The sequence below is a fragment of the Lactuca virosa genome, chromosome 5, assembly GCF_052849685.1.
Source record: "Lactuca virosa cultivar CGN04683 chromosome 5, Lactuca_virosa_CGN04683_v6, whole genome shotgun sequence".
NCBI classification, from domain to species: domain Eukaryota; kingdom Viridiplantae; phylum Streptophyta; class Magnoliopsida; order Asterales; family Asteraceae; genus Lactuca; species Lactuca virosa.
The window spans coordinates 339,419,276-339,432,469 of record NC_136430.1 but is presented as its reverse complement, the minus strand read 5'-3'; positions in this window follow the sequence as shown (position 1 = coordinate 339,432,469).

Below are 13,194 nucleotides of genomic sequence, written 5' to 3'. Positions count from 1 at the left end.
GCCGGCCCATTTTATGATATGTGGTACATTAGCTGAAGTTATATTATGAGACATGATAGTGGTTATGTGCTAGGATGTATGCTAGTTGTATATGTGGTATGCTTGTATGAAAGACCATGGGAGAGCCCATGACACCTGGATGTAAGACCATGTGGAGAGCCCATGGCTTTCCTACTAAAGACCATGGGAGAGCCCATGGCAACAGGATGTAAGACCATCTGGACAACCCATGGCTTTCCTATTAAAGACCATGGGAGAGACCATTGCACTTAGGTGTAAGACCATGTGGGGGGCCTATGGCATCCTGGAGTAAGACCCTGGGGACGAGACCACGACATCCCTTTATTTTTTATGCATGGCTTATGTAGTATGTGTAGCTCTTATAGCTAATATGATATGTGTTTACGTGGATTGTGTGTGGGGTATGCTCTGGGGAACTCACTAAGCATTAGATTACATTTTTTTGATTTGTTTCAGGTACTTCGGAGCCTAAAGGCAATGGCAAGGCTTGATGGCGCGGCGTGAACTCTCTGACATTTGTTTTGATGGGACACTCTGATGTTTTGAATGAAATTATAATGTTATGAATTTTGAAAACAGTGGTTAATGTTATTTCACATTGTATGGGAATGTTTGGCTAATTAAAAATGAAAATTTTATTTGAAAATTTATGTCGTTACAAGTTGTTATCAGAGCCTTGGTTTGAGGGATTCGGGCACACTCTCGGGTGTGTCAGGACTCAAACTAAGGAAATGGTAAAATTGTTTTCAAAAATAAAAGTTAAAAACTTTTTAGAATGAGAAAAAGGAGAGTGCAATGCGCGCAATCGGTCGAGCCAAGTAAGTAGTTCCCCCAATATGTTAGCGATGTTATACTGATATGTGAGTTATGATAATCATATGAATCTTGCTATGTGTATACTTTCAAAATTGTATACGGTTAGGGTCTTATAGCCTCAGAATGATTAATTTGGCCTTATTTCTTGTTCCTTGTCTGGTTGTGGTCTTAGGGTAGAGTCTATTATTCGAAAGTCTATTTGATCCTTTTTTTGTGTATAATTTGCATGCATAAGGCAACCTAGTATGATTGAGTTCTGTTTTGATATGGATGGAGGAAATGTTAGGTTAGCCTAGGATTTGAACTATGCGTAGTCTGTGAGGCATGATTTGTTTTGGGACAAATTAGAGTTATCAGGTAGAGCCTTGGGGAAGGTACAGGTAGGTGTGGAAGGTAGTATTGGGCCCGTACTACTGAAAGCACAGTACTTGTACCCGAACCAATGTTAGATCTGGAGGCTCTAAGGAGGACCGGTATGGGAGGATCCCCTCTATGGACATCCTGATCATTATGTTTTATGGTATTGTAGAGCAGTATGGTGGTGACACGGTTCGGAGCAGGAGGATCAGGATCGAGATTAGGATGTGGGTCTAGGTCAGGTGACACTAACGAGCCCATTGATGAGATGTTGCGTGAGCTTATTGCAACAAAGGTTACGAGGGGCATCCTTGACACTACCCCAATTATCTTCGGAACAGTCAAGGAGGGTATGATGGGGATCATGGAGGAGAGGCTCAGGGAACTCAGAGCCGAGATTGTTGCGGGCCAGGTCGGGGCCCGAACTCCCTCGTTTCGGGAGTTCAAGGCGTGTGGGGCGCCGGAGTATTTCGAGGCCAGGGACCCCATTGTTAGCCAAAGCTGGGTAGCGGGCATAGAGAATGCCCAGCGCACGATTTCTTGCCCTGGTGCGGCAAAGGTGGGGTTTGCTTCATGTATGTTGAGGGATCGGGCCCGGGATTGGTGGGGATAGGTGAACAGCCAGGTGGGAGCAGTCGGTGTGGCTGAGATGACATGGGTCGAGTTTGTTAGGCGATTTGATTTGGAGTTTGAACCACCTACTGAGGTGAAACGACTAGTGAGGGAGTTTCATGAGCTTCAGTAGACCACCGAGACAGTGGCGGAGATCACCGCCAAGTTTCGGGAGCGGGCATTATTGCCACCACAGTATGCTACCGATGAGGACATGAGGAGGACAAGGTATCATTCCATACTGAGGGATGATATCCGCGAGTTTGTGAGATTTACAGGGTGCAAAACCCTGAATGAGATGATGGAGAAGGCCTGTAAGCGGGAGATGGAGTTGGACTTCCGCACTAAGCGGAAGCCTGAGCAGGCACATATAGCAGTAGGTCAGGCTAAAAAGCCTAAGACCTCATATTATTCTAGTAGGGGCTAGCAGGGCCGGGGCCGGTGTGCCAAGTGCGGTAAACCGCATAGTGGGGCTTGTCGGACAGGCGGTTCAAGATACTACGGGTGTGGCCAGTCAGGCCACGTGATCAGGGATTGCCCCAAGAAGGGCTTGATTTGTTTCCACTGTAACCAGACCGGCCACAAATGGGACGATTGTCCGAGGTTACAGGGAGGGGGAGGAGCGGTGGTGGCGCCTGCGCCCGCCACCATGAGGATCACAGATGGCCGCCCTGTTAAGGCGGATGCTCTAGCGGTGAAGAGCCGTGCATTTCAGTTGACTACCGAGGAGGCTCGGGCAGCGCCAGACGTCATGGCTGGTACGTGTTTTATCTTTTCTACTCTAAATTTATTTGCATTGCTTATGTGTACTTGGTGCTTATGTGTACTTGGTGCTTATGTATAGGGACCTTTTTGGTCAATGGTATGTCTGCCCACGTATTGTTTGATTCAGGAGCTACCCGATCATTTGTATCTCTTGCACTCATCAAGAAGTTTCGGGATGCGCCGGGGACTTTGGATTCCCCGCTTGAGGTTGAGATTGCCGAAGACCGCACCATGAGTGTTGCGAGGGTGTATCGGGACTATGTCCTAAATCTGCTTGGATAGAGGTTCCGTATTGATCTAGTCCCGATACCATTGCGAGGGCTGAAGGTGATTGTCGGGATGGACTGGTTGGGGGCCAACGGGGCCATGATAGATTGCAAGCGCCAGTTGGTGAGGGTTCGAACCCCAATTGGAGGAGAACTAGTTATTCATGGGGAGAGGGCCTCGCAGGGGCCAACCCTCTGTTCAGCTGCGACGGCTAGGAGATTTCTGCAGCAGGGATGTACGAGATTTCTGGCATATATCTCGGATACGAGGGTTGAGACCCCGAAGGATTTGGGCAGTGTGTCGGTTGTACAGGAGTTTCGGGATGTCTTTCCCGAGGAATTACCTGGAGTGCCTCCGGAGAGGCAAGTAGTGTTTCGCATTGATCAAGTGTCGGGTGCCGCTCCGATAGTCAAGGCACCGTACCGGCTAGCTCCGCCCGGGATGCAAGAGCTATCTACGCAGCTTCAGGAGCTGTTGGACCGAGGGTTTATCCATCCGAGTAGTTCCCCGTGGGGAGCTCCGATCCTGTTCGTGAAAAAGAAGGACGGGTCACATAGGATGTGTATTGATTATCGAGAGCTGAACAAACTAACGGTGAAAACCATTATCCGCTACCGAGGATTGATGACTTGTTCGATCAGTTGCAGGGTGCGTCTTGGTTTTTCAAGATAGATCTTCGTTCGGGATACCATCAGATGAGGATTCGGGATGAGGATATACCGAAGACAGCTTTCAGGACTCGGTACGGGAACTATGAGTTTGTGGTGATGCCATTCGGGCTCACCAATGCTCCAGCGGGGTTCATGGATCTCATGAACAGGGTGTGTCGACCGATGCTGGATTGGTCAATGATCGTTTTTATTGATGATATCCTGGTCTATTCTAAGACCAAGGAGTAGCATGAGCAGCACCTGAGGGAGGTATTCGAGACACTGAGAGCGGAAAATCTTTATGCCAAGTTCTCAAAGTGTGATTTTTGGCTGCGAGTGGTGCAATTTTTGGGGCACATCATCAACCAGGAGGGTATTTCGGTGGATCCAGCCAAGGCTGAGGCTGTGATGAAGTGAGAAGTACCAAGGAATGCATTCGAGATCTGTAGCTTCTTGGGTTTAGCGGGCTATTACCAGAGATTCATCCAGGACTTCTCCAAGATAGTCGTACCTTTGACCCGCTTGACCAAGAAGAATGTGACATTTCGATGGGCCCCGGATCAGCAGTTGGCTTTTGAGACCCTGAGACAGATGTTATGTGAGGCTCTGATTCTCGTGCTACCTGAGGGACTGGATGATTTGGTAGTGTACTGTGATGCATCGATCTCGGGGTTAGGGGCTGTACTAATGCAGAGGGGGCATGTGATCGCTTACGCCTCGAAGCAGTTGAAGCCTCATGAGGCGAATTACCCCACTCACGACTTGGAATTGGGGGCAGTGGTGTTTGCCCTCAAGATTTGGAGGCACTACTTGTATGGGGTACGGTACACTATTTACACTGATCATAAGAGCTTGAAGTACTTGATGGATCAGCAGAACCTCAACATGCGACATAGGAGGTGGTTGGACGTGCTGAAAGATTATGACTGTGAGATCTTATACCATTCGGGGAAGGCCAATGTGGTGGCCGATGCTTTGAGCCGCAAGACGGCAGGTTCCCCGATTGGGAACGTTTGTTTGAGGATGACAGTGATCTTTACATTGTTGGTATGATCAAGGAGGCTCAAGTGGAGGGTTTGAAGAAAGAAAATTGGAAATTAGAGCGGATACGGGGGAAAATTCCTTTATTAGTCCGGAATGGTCAGGGACTCTTGACTCAGTGTGGTCGGGTATGGGTTCCGGCATCGGGAGGGGTGAGGCAGAAAATATTGGAGGAAGCACACAAGTCCAAGTTCTCTATACATCCCGAGGCTACAAAAATGTATAGAGACTTGAGGCTGAGTTACTGGTGGCCCTGCATGAAGCGGGAGATCGCCTGGTTCGTGGAGCGGTGCCTGACCTACCGGAAGGTCAAGGCCGAGCATCAGCGGCCTCATGGCAAGGTTCAGTCGCTACCCATTCCCATGTGGAAGTGGGAAGATATCACTATGGACTTCATCACGAAGTTACCGAGGACAATAAGGGGTGTGGGATATGGGTTATTGTGGATAGACTGACGAAGAGTTCCCACTTTATTCCGATCTCTGAGAGCATCTCCGCTGAGAAATTGGAGGATATTTATGTGCGAGAGGTGGTGGCGAGACACGGGGTGCCAGTATCGGTAGTATCTGACAGAGATGTTCGATTTACATCTAGATTCTGGAAGAAGTTCCACGAGGAATTGGGAACTCATTTGATTTTAGCACAGCGTACCACCCTCAGACAGATGGCAGAGCGAGAGGACGATCCATATGCTCGAGGATATGCTTCGGGCATGTGTGCTGGATTTTGGAGGTAGTTGGGATACATACCTCCCATTGGCAGAGTTTTCATACAACAATAATTACCATGCCAGTATCGACCGACCTCCGTTTGAGATGTTGTATGGTTGGAGATGTAGGACCCCGTTTTGTTGGGGGCGAGGTGGGACACTGAGTCATGGGGAGCATGGAGGTAGTGCTCAAGACTACTGGGCTGATTCAGTAGGTGTGCGACCGGCTGCGAGTCGCACAGAGCCGTCAGAAAAGTTATGCCGACCGACGGCGATCAGACCTTGAGTTCCAGGCGGGGGACTATGTGTTATTAAAAGTGTCGCCATGGAAGGGAATCATTAGGTTTCGGAAGAGAGGCAAGTTGGGGCCCCAATATAGTGGACCGTTTAGGATTACGGCACGGGTGGTCAAGGTGGCCTATCGCCTAGAACTGCCGGAGGAGCTTAGCCATATTCACAACACCTTCCATGTGTCACAGCTTCGGAAGTGTGTCACTGATGAGGCCGCGGTCGTTTCACTGGACGACATTCAGGTGGATGAGATCCTGAACTACATTGAGAGGCCTGTTGCGATTCTAGATAGGAATACCAAGGTTCTTCGGAACAAGGAGGTGAAGCTAGTAAAGGTCCAATGACAGCACTGAAGGGGATCCAAATAGACATGGGAGCCGGAAGAGGAGATGCGAGTACACTACCCGGACTTGTTCGCGTCAGTAGACTTCGAGAACGAAGTCTAGTTCGAGTGAGGGAGATTTATAACACCTGTTCCAGGTATTATTTAAATTCTCAAGTTTTAGGGTTCTAGGCTTGGACTCGAAGAGTTGGGAAGCTCCAAATCGTCGAGTAGAGTCATTTATGAGGACGCAGGATTCAGATCCTACTCAACGAGTCGGAAGGCCTTGACTCGATGAGTAGGCACTGTAACGAGAAACCCTAATTTTCAGGGGTTTGTACCTTATTTAAAGAATTTATGGCTCATTTGCAGCCTCTTCCATCGTTCCTACAACAAGAGAAACCCTAGTTTTAGCCTTACACCTTCTTGAGAGAGAAAGAGAGCTTTTGAGAGTGAGTTTTGGTGTGTTTGTGAAGATTTTGGAGTTTGAAGAAGAAGAAGTAAAGAGGGAAGCAGTAGATCCAACATCCACCTTGCATTGGTGACCATATTGAGGTATAAAGTCACTATCTTGACCTTTAGTTGCTTAGATCTCTTTTATTGGATGTAAATGGTCACTTTTGGTGCCAAAAGGGTGTCACCTTCAAATCTGGACTTGTCACAAGGATATGGTTCCAGATCTGTATCCCTCTAGGCCTTCAATGACATAAAGTTGCTCACTTTATTCAGCTTAGGCCCTTTCCATGCATTAAGACCTTGTAGGAACCTTAGTTTGGTGTTTCAGCCTTGTGAGGCCTTGCATGCATGTAAAGTTTGCAACTTTACGTGGTAACTACACTAGGAGAGGTTAGATCTGAAGTTTGGGACCTTGGATCTCACTGGAAATGACTGAACACAAAAAGGACTGAAGGAACTTGTCGAGTCCCTTAGGCAACTCGACGAGTTGAGTAGGGTTTACCCATTTTCGAGATTCCAATTGATTTATGTGAAGGATTGGGGTTTTCGGGGTGCATGGATTTTCGGTCTACTGGACATTGAGGAACTTGACGAGTTACATAGGTAACTCAGCGAGTTGAGGAGTTACTCGGGAACTCGACGAGTTGTTGGATGCACTCGATGAGTGGAGGTCAACATTGACTGTTAACCTTGACTTTAACCAGGGTTGACTAGGGTTGACTTTGAGGATAATTATGGTAATTCGGGATTGTGACAAGTCAATTACTTGATGATTATAGGCTGTTAAGTTGGAGCAGCACGTGGGATTTACCTAATATTAGCTTGACAATTCAGCATTCACGAGAGGTGAGTCTCCTAACCATACCAATGGGTCGAAGGCACCAAGGCCGACCCATTTTATGATATGTGGTACATTAGCTGAAGTTATATTATGAGACATGATGGTGGTTATGTGCTAGGATGTATGCTAGTTGTATATAGGGTATGCTTGTATGGAAGACCATGGGAGAGCCCATGACACCTGGATGTAAGACGATGTGGAGAGCCCATGGCTTTCCTACTAAAGACCATGGTAGAGCCCATGGCAACAGGATGTAAGACCATGTTAAGAGCCCATGGATTTCCTATTAAAGACCATGGGAGAGCCAATGGCACTTAGGTGTAAGACCATGTGGGGAGCCCATGGCACCCTGGAGTAAGACCCTGGGGACGAGCCCACGACATCCCTATATGTTATATGCATGGCTTATGTGGTATGTGTAGCTCTTATAGCTAATATGATATGTGTTTACGTGGATTGTGTGTGGGGTATGCTCTGGTGAACTCACTAAGCATTAGCTTACAATTTGTTGATTTGTTTCAGGTACTTCGGAGCCTAAGGGCAAGGACAAGGTTTGATGGCGCGACGTGCACTCGCCGGTATTTGTTTTGATGGGACACTCTGATGTTTTTTAAATGAAATGATAATGTTATGAATTATTAAAACAGTGGTTAATGTTATTTCACATTTTATGGGAATGTTTGGCTAATTAAAAATGAAAAATTTATTTGAAAATTTGGGTCGTTACAATTGCAATCATCCATTCACTTGAGTCTTTAGACTTAACAGCCTCATCATAATTCGTAGGTTCCATTCCAGACTCAATATCATCAGCAACAATAAAGGCATAAGCGATAAGATCAACTTCATCATACATCTTTGGAGGTACAACTACTCTTCTTGGTCTATCCCTTGCAATTCATGGAGTAGTAGCTCGTGGTGGTGAAGATATCGACTCTTCAACAACAATGGGCTCATCAGACGAGGAAGACTCTTGATTTTCTACTGAACTTGGAACAGAAGTGGAAGGTGAATTAGGAAGATCCACCTCCATTTGAGCTTTCTCTTTACTTGCTTCAAATGATGCATCTGATGCAACTGTACCGTTTGAAGAGTCTGAAACTGGTTGAATCATACCAAACTCATCAAAAGTAACATCTCTTGAGATAATGACTTTCTTCAGATCAAATCTCCACAACTTGTACCCTTTAACACCCTGATTGTATCCAAGAAAAACACATTTGATTGCTCTTGGTTCTAACTTGCCATTGTGAACTCGTGCATAAGCTGGACATCCAAAAGGTTTTAAATCTGCATAATCAACGGTTTTCCCAGACCATAACTCAAACAGAGTTTTCTTCTCAATTTCTCGTGACGGTGATTGGTTGATGAGATAACAAGCAGTCGAGCCAGCCTCCCCCGAAAAGGAATTTGGCAATTGGGAATTAAAAAACATACACCAGACCTTCTCCATAATGGTGTGATTCATCCTTTCATCTACACCATTTTTTTGAGGTGTATGGACTACCGTGCGATGTCGAGTGATGCCTTCCTTTCGGCAATATGCATTAAACTCTTCTGAGCAAAACTCAAGTCCATTATCCGTGCGAAGATACTTTATCACCAATCCTAATTGCTTTTCAACTTGTACTTTCCAATTTCTAAAGGTAGAAAAAACGTCTCCCTTATGTTTCAAGAAGAAAGACCACACCTTCGTGGAGAAATCATCAATGATAGTGAGCATATAAACAACTACACCTTTCGAAGCAACTCGAGCCGATCCCCATAAATATGAGTGTACATAGTCAAGTGGTCCTTTATTTGTATGAATACCACTCATAAATCTCACTTGCTTTGCCTTGCCATTACACAATCTTCACAAAACCCTAAATCAACAATCTTTTGTTCACCAAGTAATCCTCTTCGACTCAATTCAGACATACCTTGAAAACTCATATGGCCAAGTCGAAGGTGCCAAAGACGGGACTGATATGGATCAGAAAGAGACTTTGAAACAACTACAACATCACTTGAAATTGTTTGTCCATCAAGAAAGTAGAGATCTGAGGTTTTACGCTTGGCTATCAGTTTGTTAGAACCATATTTGAATACACTGAGAACTCCACCTTTACCGGCAAACTCGTATCCTTTTTTTATCAAAGGAGATGAGAGATAACAAGTTTCTTCTGAGTTCAGGAACATATCTAACTTCGCCAATGGTTCTGATAACCCTTTCAAACATACGGATTCTGACTGAGCCATGTCCAGCAACCGGACATGTAGAATTGTTACCCATCAGAACATAGACTTGGTTAACCTTTTCAAATGTGTAAAACCAACTTCTGTTGTGACACATATGAAAAGTACAACTAGAATCGAGTATCCATTCACCACTGGAATCAAGTTTATCTGAATAAACTGTGAGAAGTTATCTAATACAACCGGCCTCTTCTACATCGTCTTCACCCGAAGTGCTAACTTTTTTACCATTTGCTGTTGCTTTCTCTTTATTCTTCAACCTGAAGCATTAAGTATGTCCCTTCTTGTGACAGTAATTACAAAACTTTCGTTTGATTTTAGTCTTGGATTTGGTCCTGTTGGAAGATTGCGGATTTTTAACTCTATCTGTTGTTCTTCCTTGGGCATTTAAAACTTTGGCTTTCGCATCACTTGAATCACCACCAATAATATGCTTCATCTTCTCTTTTGAATCCAAAGTTGTAAAAGCTTCATCTAAGACAGGAGTGTCACGACTATATATGATAGTATCACGAAAATGGTTGTAGGATTCGGGCAACGACGACAACAAGAATAAATCTAAATATTCATCTTCATACTGAACATCCATATTCTCTAAGTTACTTACTAACTCTTTGAATGTGGATAAATATTCAGCTAAAGAACCTCCTTCAATCATTTTAAGATTGAACGACCGCTGCTTTAAATGCAACTTGTTTGGTAGGCTCTTCGTCATCAACAATTGCTCCAACTTTAACCATAAAGCAGCCGCTGAATTTTCTTTCAAAACATCTTGCAAAACATCATTTCACAAATGAAAACGAATCTGGGATTGAGATTTTAAATCTTTCGTCTTTTTTTCTTCTTCCGTCCACAAAGCGGGCATCTTCTCGGAACCTAGAAGCACCTTGTGTAAATCCATCTAAATAAGAACATCTTTCATCTTAACTTGCCACATGGGAAATATGGTGTTTCAATCCAACAACGCGATATCGTAGTTCATCGAAGACATGATCAACCACTTGATAAAATGATCCCAATGAACTAATATTAAAACTCGGAAGCTCTGATACCAATTGTAGTAAACAAAGAAGGTAAGATGCACTAAAACGAAAAAGCCCTAATGCATCAAACAACCCATAAATCCGAATTACAAGAACAATATTAGTTCAAACGGAATATGACTAATATATCAAACCACAATCAATCACATGCAATGAAAAAACCCAAGCAAAAGTAAATAAAAAAGAGACACAAAGATTTACATGGAAAACCCAAATCGGGAAAAACCACGGGGGGAGGAAGCCGAGAACCAATCCACTAAAATATTGCAGTGTTTACATAGATTGATCAAAGAGATTACAATGAGCTATAATCATTTGGTGATAAAAGGGAAAAACCCTAGAAAATGTCTCTCAAGAAGAAAGAAGCAGAAGAAATGTACCATCCTGTTTCCTGTTATTTTTGGCCCATGGGTCGGAAGTCGGTTGTGTAAGGCTTTGGGTCTTAAAGAGGCAAAGTTTAGTCATTGAGGAAGGAGGTAATGATAGTTAAGATATTTAACCCTTGAATTGTGTTTTGGGCCGAAGGGTAAAAAAGGAAAATTCATAGGTCGGGTTCTTGCATGAAATATGGATTTTTGTTCGAGAAGTTTTTAGTCCAAGATATTTAGATAATATTGTGGGGCTCCTCAACACATTTCCGTGGATATAAAGATCGTCAAAATCGAAGTTGAAACGAAGAAGTTATGATTGTTTGAAGTTAGGACGATTTTGGGTTAAGCCACGTACGATGGGCGTATGGGGAAGTACGTTGGGCGTACTAGGGCAACCTTGAGTACACTGGGCGTACCAGGAGTACGTTGGGCGTACACGCTCAGTGTCCAAACCCTATTTAAGCTCCTTAACTTCCCCAGACCATTCCATTCTCATCCTCCACCTCTCCAACACCCTCCCTTGAAAACCCTAACCCTAGTTTGAGCCTTTTGAGCAAAAGAAGGTGTGCTTGAGTGCTTTGGAGTGTTCTTAGTGCATCTTGGAGAAGAAGGAACTCTTTGGAGAAGTGTTGGTTGCACTGGAGCTTGTAGATCAAGACTTTGTTGACCTTGATCTTTATTCTAAAGGTATAAAGTTTGAATCTTGATGATGCATTTGATAGATCTAGCTAGTCTTGGGTGTTATGAGCTTTTGGTCACTTTAGTGCATAAAGTTTAGATCTTGAAAGTTTGTGACCTTGTTATGGATAAAATTGGAAACTTTATCCATCTAAACATTATATTGATTCAGAACTAAAGGCTTGAGACTTGGACTTAATGGATTAAGTTGGAAAAGATGCACTTTTGGTCCCTTTGAGACTTAATGACTAGATATTGGTTGGTTGGACCATTCTAATGGATAAAGTTGGAAACTTTATCCATTATGGAGTTATTAGGAACCATAAAAATGTTATCTTGGACCTTAGTTTCCTTCCGTGCATGAGTTAGGATGTCTTAAAGAGTTAAGAAGTTAGAGTTTTTGGTATTGAGCATTTAATGGCCATGCATGACCATAAAGTTGGAAAATTTATGGTTAAGGACGTTATTTTAGGATTGGATCTGGATTATGAACAAAAGAGCTTAAGGATTAGCGTTCAAGGTCAACCAACTCATTTTTTGGTCAAGCTGTGTACGCTAAGCGTACAAGCTGAGTACGATGGGCGTACTCAACACTGTTGACCAAGTTTGACTTTTTGGACTTTGACCTGTTTTGACCAAGTTTGACATAAGGGTATTTTGGGTATTTTGAAGCAAGCTAGCCCCGCCTACCTCCCATCTATATTAGTTGTGTATGAGATTGGTCACTATTTGATGAATATGTGATGGTTAGAGCTGATATTCAGAGTGGAGACCTATTCAACTACTTGTTCGGACTGAGAGGTGAGTTTTCCTCACCGTACTTGTGGGTTGAAGGCACCAATTCCGACCCACTAGATTATGTATCCTAGTTATAAGATAATACTATGCTAGTATATGACTGATTAGTAGATCTGTATGATTATTTGTATTTGTTGGTTCTGTGTTTATGTTTATCTGTTACATATGTCGACATATTGTGGTTGGGTTGAGGCGGTCCTGCTTTGTGCTATAGGACAAGACACCCGAGGCGGTCCGGATAGGCTGTAGGCCCTGCGAGGCGGTCCAGATAGGTTGTAGGCCCTGCAAGGCAGTCCAGTCAGGCTGAAGGCTCATATTTGCATGCTTTTGTTTGTTATGTTGTGTGATGGTACTTTGGGGGAACTCACTAAGCTTTGGATTACAGTTTCAGTTCATTGTTTCAGGTACTTAATAAGATCATGGGAAAGCGAAGGCTTGATCGTGCACATCTTCCTATTTTCATGATATTGACTTTCGGGACACTCTGATATGATGTTACTTTTGAAACAATGGTTTTTCTTGTAAATAATTATGGATAATGGTTGTTTTTTGAAAATTTTAAATTTCTATGATTTGTGGGTTGTTACAAGAAGTCATCAAAACCCTCTATCTTAAAAAAAATATGCGTTCATTGATATTAAAGGGGAAAAGGGTTTGACCAATTTGGCTAAACTTGGTCCTTCAAGAATGGAATATTTTCATTTAAGGAATAAGCCTTTTTAGACCTGAAAACACCCATTTTAGACTATGGCGCCCCTTTTAGACCTGAAACACCCATTTTAGACCAGGTGTCCTTTTTAGACCCAAAACAACCAAATTAGACCTGCATTGCTGAAGAGACAAAATAGCCTTTGAACTAAGCAGAACTTGTCAATTTGGGAAGACATATTTCCACATACACCATTTTGATAGGTTTTT